The sequence below is a fragment of the Lissotriton helveticus genome, chromosome 9 (assembly GCF_964261635.1).
Source record: "Lissotriton helveticus chromosome 9, aLisHel1.1, whole genome shotgun sequence".
Lineage (NCBI taxonomy): Eukaryota > Metazoa > Chordata > Amphibia > Caudata > Salamandridae > Lissotriton > Lissotriton helveticus.
In genome coordinates, this window is record NC_136070.1 from 994247860 (window position 1) to 994266427 (window position 18568).

Below are 18568 nucleotides of genomic sequence, written 5' to 3' on the forward strand. Positions count from 1 at the left end.
ATTTTCAGCCAGAGTAACAAAGTTACTACAAACCTATGATGATGAGGCATTATCATATGTCGATGACATCTACCTAACAGACGATGACTTGGATAGGCACTTGAACAGGGTGAACACCATAATATTGGTCTTCGCCTCTGAAGGGTACATATTCAATTTTAAGAAATCAAACCCACCTCAACGTTCTTTTCCTAGGATGTGAGTTATCAAGTGAAGGCAAAAGCCTGGCAGACAACGTTTTAGAAAAGTGTGCGCTGCTCCAACCTCCAAAAACGCTGAAAAACTTACAGTCAATTCTAGGTTTCCTAAATTTCGGAAGAACATACATTCTAAACTACACAGAAAGAGTTAAACCTCTCCACGAACTAATCAAACCTGATTTAAAAACAGTTAATTGGACTCAAAAACACCCAGAAATGTTGCGTTCGATCCAAACTGACATGCTAGCAACAAAACATTTACAGACTCGCGTAAACATATGCAACTTAGTGATCCGAATCATTCCAGGAAGATGCGAATTTACGTACATACCCTTTAATGAAAAAGAAAAAGTACCAATAGCTTACAAATCACATTTGTGCTCACAAGCAGAAATGACATTTACTTCAACAGAGAAAATTCTGACAGTGGTTCAAACTGCAGTAGCAAAAGAGAGAGCCCTAGCACAGGGTAAGTGCATAATGGTCTTACACCTGTACATGCCTTAGAGGCAGTGACAAAAGCAAGCATTCCAAATGCTAAAGCTTTACATCCAAGATGGATGCAATGGGTTAATTCTCTTGCTGCAACGGACGTTGAATACGTTTTTGACCCATATTTGAAAACACAAGAATTTCTACAATATGAACATGAATGTCCTCTGTCTACTGATATTCTGCCTCTAGAACAGTATGAATATATAATTTATACTAACGGATCAGCACAGCCCGCTATTGGAGTAAACAAGCTTGTAGTGCTGCGTGCGCGATTGTTAAAGGTCGCTGGCCAATGGTAAATTCCGACCTATGGTCACTAAAACACAATCTCTAGGAGATTGTACAGCTGAGCGCCCTGAAATACAAGCATTCAAGATGGAGTTTGAAAATACTGATCGCGAATTCCCCACACTTATAGTGTGCGATTCATATTATTGCGTTCAATCTTACAATGAATACTTGCAGAACTGGATTGAAAACGGTTTCAAAGATGCAAAAGGTGGCACAATCAAGCATAAGTTGCTTTGGGAACAAGTAGTTCAGTTACGACAAGAACTACAAAAGGCTCACGTGATACATACACTGAGTCATCAACGTGATGAAGTTCACATTGCAGGGAATTCATTGGCTGATGAAGCCGCGAAGGCAGCTGTGCAAACGGCTTCCGTAGCTGCAATCACTCGTTCAAAAACGAAAATAGACAGCAAAATAATGCAAGCTGTCACTGCTTCAAGCAAAGACAGTGGTAAAACATTACCAAAAGGCTTTCCACCCAAATACTCATACATAACTGATGCGTATAATGTTCCATTTGCTAGAATCCCTGGAGTGGGGGACAGAGTAATTCCAAACATGGAACATAGATTAGGACTAATCTTAGCAGCACATGAAGGGCTCGCCTCTGCACACACAGGTGTTTACGCTACAGTGTCATTATTAAAACAGAGATAATGGTGGCCGCGCATGAGAAAACAAACCAGAAACTATGTTTTGGAATGTGAAATCTGCCAAAAGATGAAAGTCTCTACAGTGAAACGTCCTGCGCAGACGCCCCTGTTAATTTCAGACAAACCATTAGCTTGCGTTTACCTGGATCACTGCGGTCCCGTACAAAGGGATGGTAACTATAAATATATCATGGTCGCAGTTGATTTGTGCTCAAGATTTATTTGGATGTGGCCTCAGCGCTCGGCTGACACTCGAACTGTTATAAAAGATTTGCGAGTCTTTTTCGGCACATACGCAGTCCGCACGCTACATTCTGACCAGGGTCCTGCGTTTAGCTCTCAAGCTTACAAGGAGGCCATGGCCAATATGGGTGTTGCATTGCGGTACTCCAGTCCATTCAATGCTGGGGGAAATTCGGTAGTGGAGAGAAAAAAACGGGACATAAAGCAATCTATAACAGCCACTTCAGTGGTAGAACAAAAACCCTTTGATATCAAAGAACGTGTGGCTGTTTGGCAGGACTTAAATGAAACAAGATCCAGACAAAGTAATGTACTCCTGAAGCCAACAACCACTGAAGAAAAACCATCCGCCCCAGCAAGACCTGTCTGGATTCCAAATATTGGGGATCTAGTCAGAGAAAAGACCGCGGACAAGAAGGAATTTGGGCCTTCTTACAGACAACCAGTACCTGTCCTAGCCATCTGCGGATCAAGAGCAGTATTACTGCCACCCCTGGCTGGTAAAAAAGAGAACAGGTTTGTGTCTATCGACCTGGACAAACCACATCATGTGGCCGATCATAAGTAGTAGGCCAAGTGGACTCCAAAGATGTAGCAGATGCCCGAATCTGGCTACTATCCAAGAGGTTCAAACTGAGAGACTCATCACCTTTGATGAATCTGCAGTGCGAAAAGAAGGACTATGCAACAAAGCCATGGAACTTGTACCTCTTGAGACCCAAATAACAGTTCGTCAAGAAACGCCTGTCCACAATGAAATAGCATCTGACTATACAAATGTCAGAAAGTGATCAAATGGTTCCAGCGATTTCAACGAATCCTGAAGCAATCCCTACAATTGACAGAACTACCTCTGGCTATTTCATTAACTTTGATACGTTTTCCGAGGATCCCAGTGAACCTGAAACAACGCCAGTAAAAAGAACTTTGAAAGAACAAGCAACAGAACTTTTTCATCACCTAGAAAAGACTTATCTGGTTTCAACATGGATTGAACTATGGATTTTGTTGGGTGTACTTTTCCTTCTACTTTGGTTGACTCTTGTATTTTCTTTGGGAATGCTGATAAATGGAGGATATGTTAAAAAGGACACAGCAAGTAAGAACATCAACTTACTACTCAAGCCACACAAATCCTCTAATCAGTGAACATCACAGCCGTTCCTATACCTGGTTGTATAGCTTGGGACAGAACTGAATATGACATTTTTGGTCCGGCCGAGCTGTTGAAGATACCATACCAATTCAAGATTTCCTTGAGTGACTTTGTTTCATCTAGTACCTGTTCTGATGATTGGGACTACGAGACTGTTAATAATATGATGTCAAACTTAGAAATGTCTGCAAAATTTACAAATCATGAATACTTAATAGGTTCATCAGATTATGAACAAATGTACTGTTATAATCAGGTTTCAGGTTTTAAAGTCTTTATTTCGATTCATAAAAAAATCATAAAAGACAGGCATTTGACAACATTACTTAATTTAAAAAGATACATAATCTTTAAATTCATAAAACTAGTATTAAATGACAAAGAAGACAAACCTGTAGAATAAAAACAGAAAGTTTACAATTGGGTTCCAAGCAGTTTTCGATGGCATAGACAAAAAATGGACAACCTATTTTAAAAAAGCTCAGTACATCATGGGGGAGCATATTCATGGTCAGTACAGTAGTTATACTATGGTTTCGACCTTAGTATCCAGGCCCACCCCAGGTATTTGGCCAGGCACACTGAAATGAACTCAGAGGTGTTGGTAGTTAGTACACGAATAGCCTCTTCGGATTTTCTTAAGGGCATACGTTGGAACAATGGTTTTAACCATTTGGCTCTAGGTGCTCGGTATCTAGGGCAAACAAACAAAAAATGTCCTATTGTTTCCTTATGACCCGGGCACCATCCACAATGATCCATATTACTCCTTTTCCAACTTTTAGTAAATGTATTCAAAGGTAATGCACCCACCCGGAACTGGTGGTAGAGTTTCTTGTCCAGGGTTTTAGAAATTAAATCCCAATAGAGTTCACGGGACAAGTCCAACTTAAATGACAGGAACCTACCCGTAAGATTAATAGAGCTTGAGGCATTAACTCTATTCTGATGGACAGTGGCCCAGTACATTTCCTTGAAAACTAGTTTAGATGGAAAGGTGCTGGTAGAAGGGGATATCCAGAGTTGCTCTAGCCCCATATCCGTCAGGATAGATTTTACCATTTTGAACCATTTAATTTTTCCTGAACCCCCAAGTGACCTAACTTCAGCTACCTCGTTGGCAAATAGGGTGAGTTCAGGGGTTGTCCACAAACGCCTCCAAAAAGCGGCCAATCTAAATTTAGCCATTTCATTAATCGGGGGGCATCCCATGTCCAAGCAGAGAGGGGTGGATGGGGTCGACTGTGGCAAGCCCACAAGGTTACGCAAAAATTTGCATTGTATTTTGTACAAACCCATAAGATCCATATAACCCCACAAATCTGCACCATATAAAATTGCTGGGTTAATTTTAGCATCATAGATCTTAAGAACCGGACAAACCCGCTTAGTGATAGATCTCTTTTGTTCACTTAGTAGGCAGCCGGTAAGGCGGGCAAGCTTTAGTTGTTGTGCTTCGACTTGTGCTTTCCATCCCAGACGACTGTCTAGGGTGACCCCTAGATATACCATATTCTCCACTTGGTCCAGTTTAACACCACCCATATTAACTGTGCACCGGACAGGGCGATTCTTTGTTAGTACCATAAGCTTAGTTTTCCCGACGTTCACCTTAAGGTCGCTGATGACACAAAACTCCCCAAACCGGTCCAACGCCCGCTGTAGACCAGAGCGTGTCCGGGAAAGGAGAAGGGTGTCATCAGCGAAGATGAGCATCGGGAAACGTTGTCCTGCAAGCATCGGGGCGTCCGTTGGTGTATCCTTAAAAAATTTGACCACTTGGTCTATAAACAATAAGAAAAGAGTTGGTGCCAGAACACACCCCTGGCGGACACCTCGGGTTACTGGAAAATGTTCCGTCACTTGCCCCTGGGCACCCCATCTCACCCTCGCAAAATTGTCTTCGTGCAATTTAATTATTAAAACTAATAACTCCTCGGGCATTCCCAAGCTCCTCAAAACTCCCCACAGTTTATCCCTCGGGACTAGATCGAACGCGGACTTCAGATCAAGAAACGCTGCGTAGATTGTACCACCGCCAAGCTGAACCACCTTCCAGTAGATCAGACAAAATCTGAACACCTGGTCGATGGTGCTCGTTCCCGATCTGAAGCCCGCCTGCATTGGAGATAGTATGTCCTCTAGTTCGATCCATCCTTGGACCCTACCTAAGATCATACGTGCAATAAGTTTCTGGGTTGTATCAATGAGGCTAATTGGGCGATAATTACCCGGAGTTGACCTACTGCCCTTTTTGTAGATGGGTAATATCTCAGCCCCCTTCCAGGATTCTGGTATACTTGCACCAGCGGCTATTGAATTAGCCACTTTAGTAAGGTAAGGTATCCATAAGCCGGGGTCTGTTTTGAACAGGTCGGCTGGTATGAGATCCATGCCCGGTGCTTTCCCTTGCATTGTAAGACCTATGGCCAGTTCGACCTCTTTTTCCGTAAAGGTAATAATCTTAGTTTGCAAGGGGGGCTGGGATACCATCGCCGTAATACTGGGGGGATTGGAGTTCTCGGCACAAAACTGGGTCGAATAAAACGTGACCCATTCCACAGGGGATACATGATTTACAGGGATGCAAGCATCCGGATCCTTCCCCCACTTGACTATTTCCCAAAACTTAATGGGGTTATTTGAAGTGGTAGCCTCCAATAAATCCGACCAGTGCTTATCCTCCCACACCCGCTTAGCTTCCCACTGTGTTTTCTTATAATTAGATCTCGCTTCTTTCACTGAGATCATAACTCCAGACTTAACTGCCCTTATAAGTTTAGTATGGGCTTCCCTACATTTAGTATTATACCATTTCTTAGGACAGTTCCGTATTTTGGGATTTGCCTTAGGTCGGGGTTTTGAAAGCAGAGATTTAAGGTCCGCAAAACAACCATTATGGAGATTCATAATATTGTTGGCCATTTCGGGGTTTCCCCCCAGATGATCATATGCCAGCATCTCACTATACGTTTTGCTGACTTTTATGTTTACCTTGTCCCTTAAAGCAACATCCTCCACAATTTTAGACCATTTGAGTCTCTTCCTATCATTGGTTAGGAAGGCATCCCCAGTTTGTGCAGTACCAGGGTTCTCAGATCTCACTAAACCTGGTAACTTTAATTTTAGGGACAGGGGGTTATGGTCACTTTCTGGGCGGGGGAGGATTGCCATGTCTATCATAAGGGGCCAATCTCCTACTTTTAATAGGATATAATCGATACGGCTTTTTCTAAGCCCGTTATCGAATGTAAAATTTGCTTCCTGGTCTGATTTGGCGCGGCCATTGACAGCCCGAAAGCCCCTATTAAGGCAAAGAGCCGTCCAATTCACTGCTGCCTCAGTTGCAGTTACCGATTTACAGGGCATCAGTTCTGGAATACCCCATACTGCATCCTCCGCATAGCCCCAACTGTCCCCTGAGTCAAGCAATGGCTCAAAGGTACAGTTTAGGTCTCCAGCCAGGAGGGTTACAAGATCACTATCAAGATCGTCTAAGATTGGATCCAGTGTTTCCAGCAGGTGAGGTGAGCGGCCTCCTGGCAAACCTCGGGCATATACGTTAAACAAAATCATGTCCCGACAGCCAGTCTTACTCAACTTAATGATAAGGAGGTCAGGGTTGTATACTGTTATTTCTGTGGAGTGGAATCCCAGGGATTGTTTCACCCAGATCAATAAACCCCCTGAGGCTCTCCCTTTGGGGCTTCTAATTGCAGGTTTAAAAAAATTGATATATCCCTGCCTAAATGTTGGTTCAGTTGCCCAAGTTTCCTGGAGTAAGATAATATCATGTTTATCTATAAACTCCAGCCAGTCATCTGAATGGGTACGACTTTTAACCCCCGCAACATTCCAGGAGACAATAGAAAGTAGTTCTGGACCATGGGTCACAGAGGGTACCACTGAGTCCAGAGCCACTAATGCATTTGAGTTATTCTCAGCATCACACCCATTTGTGGTGCACCCAAGGGTGCCCCAATTTTCCCCTTGCTTCCGGGTCGTTTCTACTTCCCTTAACGGTAGTGTGGTAGTACTTGCTGTTATTGGAGCCCCCAGTCGCTGCTCCTCTACAAATACCAACTGCGAAGGCTCATTAGACGGCCTAGCTGGCGGGGAACTAGGATTTACTGTATGGGCAGTTATGCAAGTCCGGGAGTGAAGTCAATCATTGGCCTCAAGATCAGATAATGGGCCAAAGTGGTTGAAAAGAAATGGGAAAGTGGTGGGCTGGGGAGTCCTTGTAGTAGGATAACTCCTGATGTTGGGTTGGCCATGTCTGAAACCCGCCAGGGTACTACTCTGCCTCTGCGGGTAAAAATATGATAGGCTCAATGTTTGAACATCCCCCTGCCTGGCAAACCTCGCTTTTCTGCTAATCATTTCCACCACCCAAGGATCCTTAAACGAGATCAATACACAATCGCCCTCCAGATCTTTTGTACCATGGCCCACCCAGTCCACCCTTCTCACAAACAAAATTTCAGTTGGCAGAGAGGGGGGTAATGGTCGGTTTTTATTTAACCAAAAGGTCACCTTATTGCGCAGATCATCGAAAGTCTCCCTCTTACCCTGTTGCAGGGGGGCTACACCAGTCAAAACTATTGTGTATAGTGCAGCCTCAGTAGGGAGATCGGCCCGTGGCTTAGTGTGTGTACGATGTTTTTCAACCAGGGGTTTTGTGTTGTTACGTTTTTGATTAGCCATAGGCCCTTGTAAAAGAGGCCGGGAAGTATTAAGACTGGGTTGGGCCAGGGATGGTAGTCCGGTTGGGTGTAGTCTAGCGGGGTTTAAGCTATCAGGTTTAGCTACTGGCCGCTTCTTCTGCAATGATTGAGATGCGGCCACTAGTTGGTTGTTGGATGTAACCTTATGATCTCCTCCCCTCATTGGTCTATCAGTTACTACCCCAAGGGATTTATCACTAAGGGATGTAGAAGTATTTACTTGAGCAATATTTGCTGGATGTGTTGGGTTAGCCCCCCCTTGGCTCAAACTAGTTAGGGATACTAGTAGGGCTGAGTTAGTGTTTACTACTGCCTCCAGGGATTCAATTTTTTGGGTCATTAACCTGGTCCGCTCTAGAACAGGCAATAAGAGGTTTTTCATCAAAGCCTCAATTTTAACCAACAATGATTCATCACTATTTTGACAAGTGGGGCAAGGGTCAGAGGATCCAAGCGAGGTAAGGGAGGGGCAAGGAATATTAGGAAAGGTACTAAGACATTGTTTGTTATCGCCAGGTTTGCCCATAGCTAATGATATAGGATTGTCGTGGCAATTATCGGCGGTTTCTTTTACTTTTAATTTTAGCATTTTTCGTTCTCTCCCCCCTAGATAACTCGTATCATGCTTCCTCTTCCTTGTTGCCGTATCGGCACCAACTGAGTTCATATGTATCACCCTTTTGGAAACTGTCTTAGGGGGCTCGGGAGATAATTTGGGCGTTTCTGGGGTATAGTCTGATTCAAAACTAACCTGAGATACAGTTTCACTATTTGCCTCGGAATCATTTAAATTATGTTCTACATGGGTTGGTATATGTGTAGACAAATCAACCCCATCGCTATCTATATGTACTAGCGCCTCGACAGTTGCTGAATGGATACAATTAAAAGCTGCATGGGGTTGTGTCACAGGGCTAGGGATCGTAGCCAGCCTACCCAATGAAGAGCGTTTTTCACTAAGTAGGTCAAGTGAAAGGCGTTTTTCAACCATAGCGATTTCTTTTTCAAGTATACCTGTGGCACGAGAAATAAAAACATCCAATGGGCCCGAAACCACTCCTTTAGGAGTCTGAACTTGAACAATGCGTGTTTTGCCTGAGCGTAATGGCATATTTTCTAGAGTAAAACAGATATGGGAGATAGCAACTAAAACACGCTTATTTACACAATAATCTATACTAACATCAAAGTATTGACAGGCATTAAAATGTTTCTTATGTCCAAAACGCTTAAGAATTATGGGTTTGTAGTAAAAGTCAATAGCGGATGAAAGTCCCGCCTACCTTGGTTGTTTGGGAATAACAGGACAGGGAATATGGGCCAGGGCCGTCCACTGCCGTCCTCGAACGGCCTCAAACGGCCCGCTCTTAGCCCGGTCTTGTCCCGGGCTGCGTCCCGCGCTGCGGGAGAAGTGCTCTCAGTTATAGAAAAAATCAGAGGGCGGTGGGCGGGCCGGCAGGGAGAGCGGGCCGGATGTTATCACTGGTCTGTCAGGGACTCCTGGGAATTGGAGTCCCTGTCACGCTCGCAGCCCTGCAGCCCTCCGCCCACGGTGTTTCAAGCAGCTCCTCCTCGGTGGCACAACGAAGCGGCACCCGCGGAGCGGGTGCGGCGAGGCGTGAGTGGAGTCTGTAGAGTTCAGGCAGGATCCGGGTAAGCGCGAGCCAACAATGCGCTGTAGTGTGGTCAAGAGTAAAATTGGTGTCCCAATGTGTACTGAGCAGCCAGGGGTTTTTAAATTACACTCCGGTGGGCGGGGGCGGGCCGGCAGGGAGAGCGGACCGGATGTTATCACTGGTCTGTCAGGGACTCCTGAGAATTGGAGTCCCTGTCACGCTCGCAGCCCTGCAGCCCTCCGCCGACGGTGTTTCAAGCAGCTCCTCCTCGGTGGCACAACGAAGCGGCACCCGCGGAGCGGGTGCGGCGAGGCGTGAGTGGAGTCTGTAGAGTTCAGGCAGGATCCGGGTAAGCGCGAGCCAACAATGCGCTGTAGTGTGGTCAAGAGTAAAATTGGTGGGACTACGAGACTGTTAATAATATGATGTCAAACTTAGAAATGTCTGCAAAATTTACAAATCATGAATACTTAATAGGTTCATCAGATTATGAACAAATGTACTGTTATAATCACTATGGTTATCATTTCTTGCATAAAACTATCTACAATTCCTAGAAATCTATTAACTTATAACCAATGGGAACATTGTCCTAAGCCACCAAAGGAAAGCTCAAAAACATGTTTTGTCAAATTTCCATACTTTTCAGGGTATAATGTTTCAAATCAAGAATCATTTTACTTTAAAAATGTTAATAGGACAGCAATGAAAAGTATGTTGACAAATACAAAGCAAATGTATTCTGCGGCCTTTTATGATCAGCTGTCCACATTAGATTTTGACATTTGGAGAGACACCATTGAGACAAAAACTGTCTGGGGCACAAAAGACTGGCAGGTGTAGGGATTAGAAGCTTTATTTAGAGCATGCATCATCCCAGAGCAAATAATGTTTTTGAATGACACTGTCCAACAGATATCTTGTCTTGGGTTAGCCAAGATAAAAGATTTAAACAAACTGTCCATACCTATACCTACACCTGAAAGCAGAAACACTTCAGAGGGGGTGGTCGACGTACATACTATTTTGCTTCTCAACAGAACAGATCCTGATTGGAAAAAATGGTTAATCTGGCCCACAGACACAAACAGCTGTCAAGATAGATTCTTAAATAAGACACAAAGATTCACATTCACTAGGCCAGATCCAAGATATGTTAAGAGACAGCATCCAGGGATAGTAACATCATACGGTGTAGGGAAATTTTGCATTGAGTGGCTACACAAGTCTACACTGAAGGAAGTAAAACAACACTTATCTTTACTTAAAGATGGGTCTGACCTAAGGTACTTCTTACAAGGACCTACTAAACCGCGTCATAAGCGTTTTATATACGCCGGTATATATGCTGCTTATAATGAAGCATGGAAAATTAGAAGACTGCAGAACGAATACGAGAAATTGATCATATTAATTTAGAGAAATCTCTCTCTGTAGTTGACAATGGGTTAACGACTCTGTCGTCCAGGATATATTCTTTGGACAGCATAGTATCCTCTGCCATAGACATAATGGAACAGGACTTGGTCATTTTGCAACATGGTCAATCGCAATTACGTACTATAATGCTATTAGGCTGGACGTTACAAAACCTTCGTTCAGGCTAAGCGCCTTGGCGTTTCGTCAACACAACGTCACTGTTTTCTGAATTTAATCTCATAGATAAACAAATCAAATTGGCACAGAGGGGAGCAGACTATAAGGTGCTGAGCATTGAAAAACTGGAAATATTGCCATTTACAGTGGCTAAAAAACAGCTATTGAATGGATAATACACGGTACAATCACTCTGCCTGTTACAATTTTTGATTTTCAGTATTGCTTAAAACGTATACCAGCAGGCCTATATGAAAGGTTGGGTAAAGAATGCATCAAGACATCCTGGGATTTACCTTACACACACAGATGTTGGAGTGGGGGGAAAGCAGTGTTTCTTAGTGATAATAATTGTGAAAACGCACTAAGCGGTTTTCTCCTATGTCAGGGTATAAACTTACACGGGGCCTGCGATGGTTCCTCTAACAATTTATCCTGCCACCTGCAAGGTTCACCAGCTGCAGTGATTGATCCAATTTTTAGGCAGCTTTCTAATGGAAGTTACAACATATTGAATGATCACAGCTGCTGTGGCATGTTGCCAGGGTTAGCCTATCTCGTAACTGTGTCAGCCAGGGTCACTTGCTGTATGCAAGTATTGTTTTAAAAAACCAAGACAGACCGGGAGTCGACGTTATGGCCTTCAATGAATATCTCTTCTATACAAATTGATACTTTAAGCAGAATGAAAGCCATTCTTTTACAAAAATCTGTACCATTGACCTCGGCCAAAGAAACCTATGATATGCAAGTTGCAAGGACTTCTACAGAGATACACAAACTATTAACTACAAACTGCCCTGTACATTTCTCAGAAATGTTAGGTCGTATCTTAAACATGTCTGATACGAGTAGTATTGTACATGTATTTAAGACGATTTTTTCTGGACTGTTAGCACCTTTCAAAGCAGTCCTATAAATTTTTCCAAACTTTGTGCACTCTGTGTTTGGCGGACTGCCTCTCGTTTTGGGACTCGCAGCAGGGATACTATTTTTGCAGCTTCTGCTCCAATATGGCAAGCCAAATCGCCAGCGATACCCAGTTCACCGCGGAGAACACTCTTCTGACGATGAAGTGTCGTGAGCGCATAGTCCAAATTTTGGGATTAACTCGTTTGAGGGAATTAAACACCACAGGGTTTATGTCATTCAGACCAATCTGTCAAGATTGCATCTTACCTGTTCTACGATGCCTGCTATGCGGAGAAGAATGCGTGCTAGACATCTGTCTCACACTCCCATCAGTCATGCCAACTGATGTTGATACTTTGCTGGACCCGGTAAAGGCCCATGCGCAGTGTTGTCCCTAGCGGCTACCAATTCTGATGACGGCATTCATTGAGATCTCACAGACACAAAAAGCTGATGGTGTGGTTGATCCAGCGCTCTCACCAAAATATTTCACAAATGACACTATCTACTACCAACAAACTTACACTACAACACTAGGCCCATATCAACAATAGAGCGCTTGAATCATGAGGTGATAAGATCTAAATATAGTTGTTTAAACCATCTGCAATAAACAAGACCAGCTTGTCATTTTAGAAAGTTTATTTTAACACATCTAAAAAAACTTAGGTTTTGGTATTTTATTAAACAAGCATTAGAAATTGTCATAAAGAAAGATTTATTCAGTATTAATAAAAAGAGCATAAATCAAGAATTATTATTCATTAGCAGAAATAAGTAAAATTAAGCATTTTCCAAAATCCTAACTATATCTCTGTCTCTACCCTCAACACCTAGTAATAAAGTAATTAATAAAAACTCCTGTCCTCACGTGTAAAGTCCATCAGCATAACATCGTCCTCCAGATTTTCTCGAGCGTAAGCCAACTATGTGTTCTCTGAACCTATTCTTATACCCTAAATTGAGCTGAGCTAACTATTTTTCACATTCCAGCAGACGAATTCTAGTTCTCCATTGGCTGAGCCACCTCGTACCACAGTAAACTGTGACACCTCCTTCTTACATGCCCGGGCAAAATTCACTAGTCCATTGTTCATGTAGAAGTCTTGGCAGTTCTTCCTTAGTCTGCTACATTTTGTAGCGACAGCTTCTTTTTAACCTTGAGCTAGTCAGCTCTGAACTCCCGTGGCACGTTAGCAAACGTTAGCAAATTTCTCCAAAGAGTCATCTTTTTAGCAGTTCAATCCAAAACCTTTCAAAATAAAAGCTCAGAGGCCTTTTCCAACCTTCTTGGAATTATTTTCACTTGAGCCATTTTCATCATTAGGCCTCTTTTCAAAGAGCGTCAATTTTCTGCGCCACTTTTAAAAGTGTACTATTTTCCTGCAGCCATCTCTAAGCTTCATTTGTAAAACTATTATATAAACAAACACAAAGAATAATTAATGCAAGAAATACAGTTTGTTCTGTTGCCTCCCATCATTGCTAATAATTAACCCATTAGTCTAAATTACCTAGCAGTAAAGCACAAATAAAGCAGCATTTTATATCTACCAGTCTTCATGAATCCATAAAGCCTTATGTGCACCTAGAATAGTAGAAATGACATCACATAGACAAGGGAAGCAAAATAAGCACATGCCATTATTTTAAAAACAGCTGCTATTAGTTATGACATGACAATAGACAAGATTAATTTATTATTTTCCACATACATGAGAATGCAACATAATGCACATTTATGAGCACACATGTTAGTTTCCCGCGTGTTCTGTGAAAATGCAACTTTAAACTAAATTGAATTAGCACACACAGCACAAATTGTTAGCATTATTAATTTATTTATGGAAGTGTGACTTCACGGGTTTAAACAGATTTCTGTTTTCTATCCCGCTCCATCAACTCCCTCATCTGGTGATTAACAAATCACCACACCACCACCCAATATTTTAGCAAAGATTTTATCTAAGATGAACATGATTCAATTTCACCTGTATTAGTATTTCTAAAGACATATCTCATCAGTTTATCTATAATTCTCATACTGAGTTTTAAGAAACCCCTCTAGTTCTATTTCTTTCTCTTGTGTAACATACAACTAAGTTTAAAAAAAAAGTGTTGCAAAAACTATAATTAATAAAATGTCAGTATCTTGCTTGTCATATTAACCTTAAACTTTTCTTTGTTAATTTCTAAAGGAAAAGTTACCTAAATTAATCAAAGCATAATTATATTTGCATTAAGCTTGCAAAGAAAAATAAAACAAAAATTTTAAAAATTTTACCTAAATTTTCGAAAAATTTCTAACACCCCCCTTTTTCAATTTTTTTTTTTTTTTTTTTTTTTATACTCTTTAAACCTTCTAACAGATTTTCTTCGACCTAATGTCACAAATTAATTTTTCAGCTAACAGAATTTCTTCGACCTTGTGTCACCTAACAAGATTTCTTCAGCCTTATGCCAAAAACGGAAACCTAAAATTTAACAGGTATGCACTTCAATCATTGTCACTTTTGTTTTCAATCTCTTTCTGACTCTCATTATTTACCTCCATTACAGGTATAACTTCTATTTTCTTTCCTGCCTCACTTTTCTTTTCAGAATCTTTTTGACTTGATATTTCATCAATCTGTTTCTTTGATCTGTATCTCAATTTGAATTTTAGGCCTTCATTTTCTCCTGGCCATTCATCACTTTTTCTTGGTAATTTCTTCTTTTGCTTGGTCACATTACATTCTCTTCTCCAAGCTCCTTTTCTGAATTTTCTTATTTGAGAATCTTCATCACTTTCATCAGTTTCAGTGTCAGAAATTTTCATTCTGGACTCAGGTACTTCTTTACTCAGCAGCTTCACTCCGTTAGGAACGTCATCTTTGTAGCTGGTACTTGGCAATTCATCTTCTTCTTCAATTACCTTCAACTTCCCAGTTTCAAAATTCTTGTTCCTGCTTTCAGAGCTACTTTTCTGCTTTTCAATACTCTCCTGGTCTTGAATCACAATCTGATCACATTCTTCTTCTGCTTCTTTTTCTGGCAAATTTCCATCATTTTCTAAGTCTTCAGTCACAACTTTCAAGTCTTCTTCAATCAAGGCTTGTTTTCTCTTCATATTCTCCAGATGTCGACCAACTTGTCGATCTTCAAGATCTGGATTCTCTTCAGGCTCTTCTTCAGAATCTGAATCAACAATTGTGACACTATCCTCATCAGGATTTTCAGGTGTAGATACACGAAAAGTATGACCAGTGTCAATCCACCTCTTCAGTCTTTTGCACTTCTCTGCATTTGTTGTGACAAGACTGACTAGCCTCCTTTTCTGCCACCTTTGCACTAGACAATTTCCTTTTAGACGAACCTTTTTCCTGATCCTTTTACCTGGTAATAGATCAAATACTTGCTCTTTTTCTCTTGTTTGCACTTCAGTTTCATCTTCATCAAACACAGAGATCATTTCATCTGATAAATTCCTGCAGTTCTCCAAATTGATGCCATCATTGATAGGCATCATTCTTTTCTCTGGTATAAATGTCTGTCTCATGACCTTGTCCATCATAATCTCACGTGGACTTAAATCTGTCTTTTTATCAGTAGTGTTTCTCAGAAACATCAAAACAAGTGGAAGAACATCTGTCCACTTTGTACCTGCAGCTAGGCACATTTCTGCATCTCTGTCTTTTATAATAACATTCTCATGCTCCTCAACATCTGAAATTTCTATTCTATCTGTACAATGGAGCAATCTGTTTTCAATATGTTTTCTGTTATCTGATAACTTTGCAACAGTAATTTCATCATGTCGCATCTGAAATGTTTCAACCCATTTTGTAATCAAACAGAAAATCACAAAAATGTAGCACAGTTTATCATGTAGTGACATCTCACAAAAATCCATTTGTAATCTGTTCAATGAACCACTCTCCTGTAATTCTATTCCCAATCCCACAACTATTCTCTTAATTGTGTTCACTTGCTGATAAGTCAGACACCTCTGGTAAAGAAATTCTACGATTTTATGGCACATTCTGTCCATGTCAGTAATCATGCTATTTAGCAAAACTACTCTGTCATCTTTGTGTATCCAAATCTCATCCTCATCTCGCTGTTTAAATTCTGCTCTTAACCATGTGTTTCTCAACCATGTGTTTTTCTCTTCATGAGTTGCATCATCTTGTAAGTCTTTGACTACCTGCCATGTTTCAACTGCTGTTAGTATTAGTGAACTCAAAGCATGTTCATCATTCATTTTGTATGCTGCACATATCACGCCAGCAAACCTTTCTGCCAATTGAATATCATCAATCAATCTTTTAATTAAATTAGCATTTCTGAAAAGTGAACCTACAGAAGTCAATGTTTCAATCTGTTTATCAATTGTGTCCTTTACTTTGATGTCTTCACTCAAAAGAACATCATTTTCATTCCAATATTCTGGAAGTGCATTTAATCTTCTTGGACTGTTTTCTTGTTCTTTATTTAATCCTGTATCTGTATTCTCTATCCGTTCATTAACAAAAATTTGTAATGGCAGTGAAGCCATGTCATTCTGCTGAACCATCACCTGTCGCTGTATTTTTAGCTGTTCATTCAGCTCATTTATTTCAATCTCCTTTCCATTTGACCTTAATTTTGACTCATCAGGCTGTGTCAAATCAATCAGATCAATGTCAGACTTCTCACTTACCAGAACTGAAGTCATCTCTGTTTCTTGCTGAGTTACAATCCCTATTAATTCAATTTCAAATACAATAGAATAAATCTTTTCAGTTAATGGGACCTTTAAAATTGCGGGATTAATTTCATCTTTTCTAAGTACAGGGACTATCTCTTTTTCCAAAATTTTCATGGACTCCTTCAAATCATTTGATGAATTTACATAATCAGGAATATTAATTCCAGAAGTACCAATCATTCCATCATGTTTTTCAATTGCATTAATTTTAGTAAAATTCTGAACTGGCACTTTATCAATCTGATCTGACACTTTTGGCGTTACATTAACCTGTTCTGGGGGTCTTCTTGAATTTCTGTTCTGATCCATATTTACAACATTATTTTTACACTGATCTCTATTTTCTACTCTGACAACATTATTATTTATTTTCACTAATTTGGGAATCTTTAATTTGCTCTCACATTTAGCAACAACCTTTTTCATTTTCTTGTATAAGGAAGACATTTTCTTTAATTAATTTGGTAAATGTACTCTCTAAATTTGCCTTGTAGCGTTTGCTGATCAATTAATTAATTAATTTAACACTATCAGGTATAGAAAACCCTATAATTTGGTCAATCTAATATATCTCCTAATTTACCTGTATCACTAATTATATTTAACCTGTAAAGAAAAATATCAATTTGCAAAAACAGTAGCAACGCAAAATATTTATTTATAACAATACCAACATATAATCACATGTCTTTTAAATGTACTTATTTTTCACTTACACACCTTCTGCATCATATACCTGTGGAAAAAGAAAACCTAATCTGTTTTGCCTTAATTTACATAAAATGTTTTGGTGCCAAAAAACCTTTAGACTCCTTTTGTAAATTTCTTTAAACCAATAATTTAATATTTATATAGAAATTACAAATCACCAATTTTTATTTATTAAAATGCTTGTTTGTTATTATAACACACATCAACATAATACTGTAGTCCCTATTCTAATAGTAATATTTGTTATTGCCACTATTTTTACTGTTGTGGCTGTATTTGCAGTTGCAACACGTGAAATTTTTAATAATGTACTACCAACAGTTCTGTGATGACTGCTATTTAACAATTAATCTCACTTCCCCAATATGTAGATTAAATTTCAAATAAAGTTTCAGGTACTAGCGCTAATAAATGCCCAGTCAATCACAGCCACTTCTGCTGCAGTCTCCCCTCGAGCTCTCACACTCCAATCAGCCCCTCCTCTGCAAACAAGCCCACAACACAGCGCACAACTAGCTGTCTCTAAACGCATCAACTATGATAAGCAAAGCAATAGCGGGGAATAAAATCTAAACAGGGACAAATGTAAACAATTTAGCAGGCAGCAACGCGCATTCAGCCAATCCCTGCACAGTTTCCGTGACACGCATTAGCCAATTACAGCACAGAGCTAAAACATTCGGCCAATCACAACGTTCCGCATCAGCCAATCACAGCGCTTCTTCTGCTGTGACGTGTCCTGCTGTTGCTGCAGTCTCTTTCCCCCTCGCGCCTCGCTTTTGGTAAATATTTTTTTATACAGCGTGCAGTCTCTGGCCCACATTAGCTGTGACACGCTTTTCCCTCACAGCTTAATCAGAGCGAGCGAGGCAGCCCTAAGACACTGTTAATCATGTAATAGCAAATAGGAGAGCCTCGCCCAATCGGAGCAGGGCTCACGGAGCCTCACCCAATAGGAGCGCAGCTCTACTATGACACGTCGGCCTCTTGTTCAATAGGAGCGCGGCAGCTTTAACACACCCAGCTGCTGCAGCTCTAAACCTTCTCCCTTCGCGCTTCAAACAATACAAAATAGCGCGATAAGGAGAAAACATGAAACGGGGATTTATCTATTTATTCAAGTGTTTTCTTGAAAACTTGGGGACACTTATTAAATCTTTATTTATTTTTGTGTGCACTCGCTCAGTATATCAGTTATTACACGCTTCTCCCTTTAATATATTAAAGCGTCGAAAG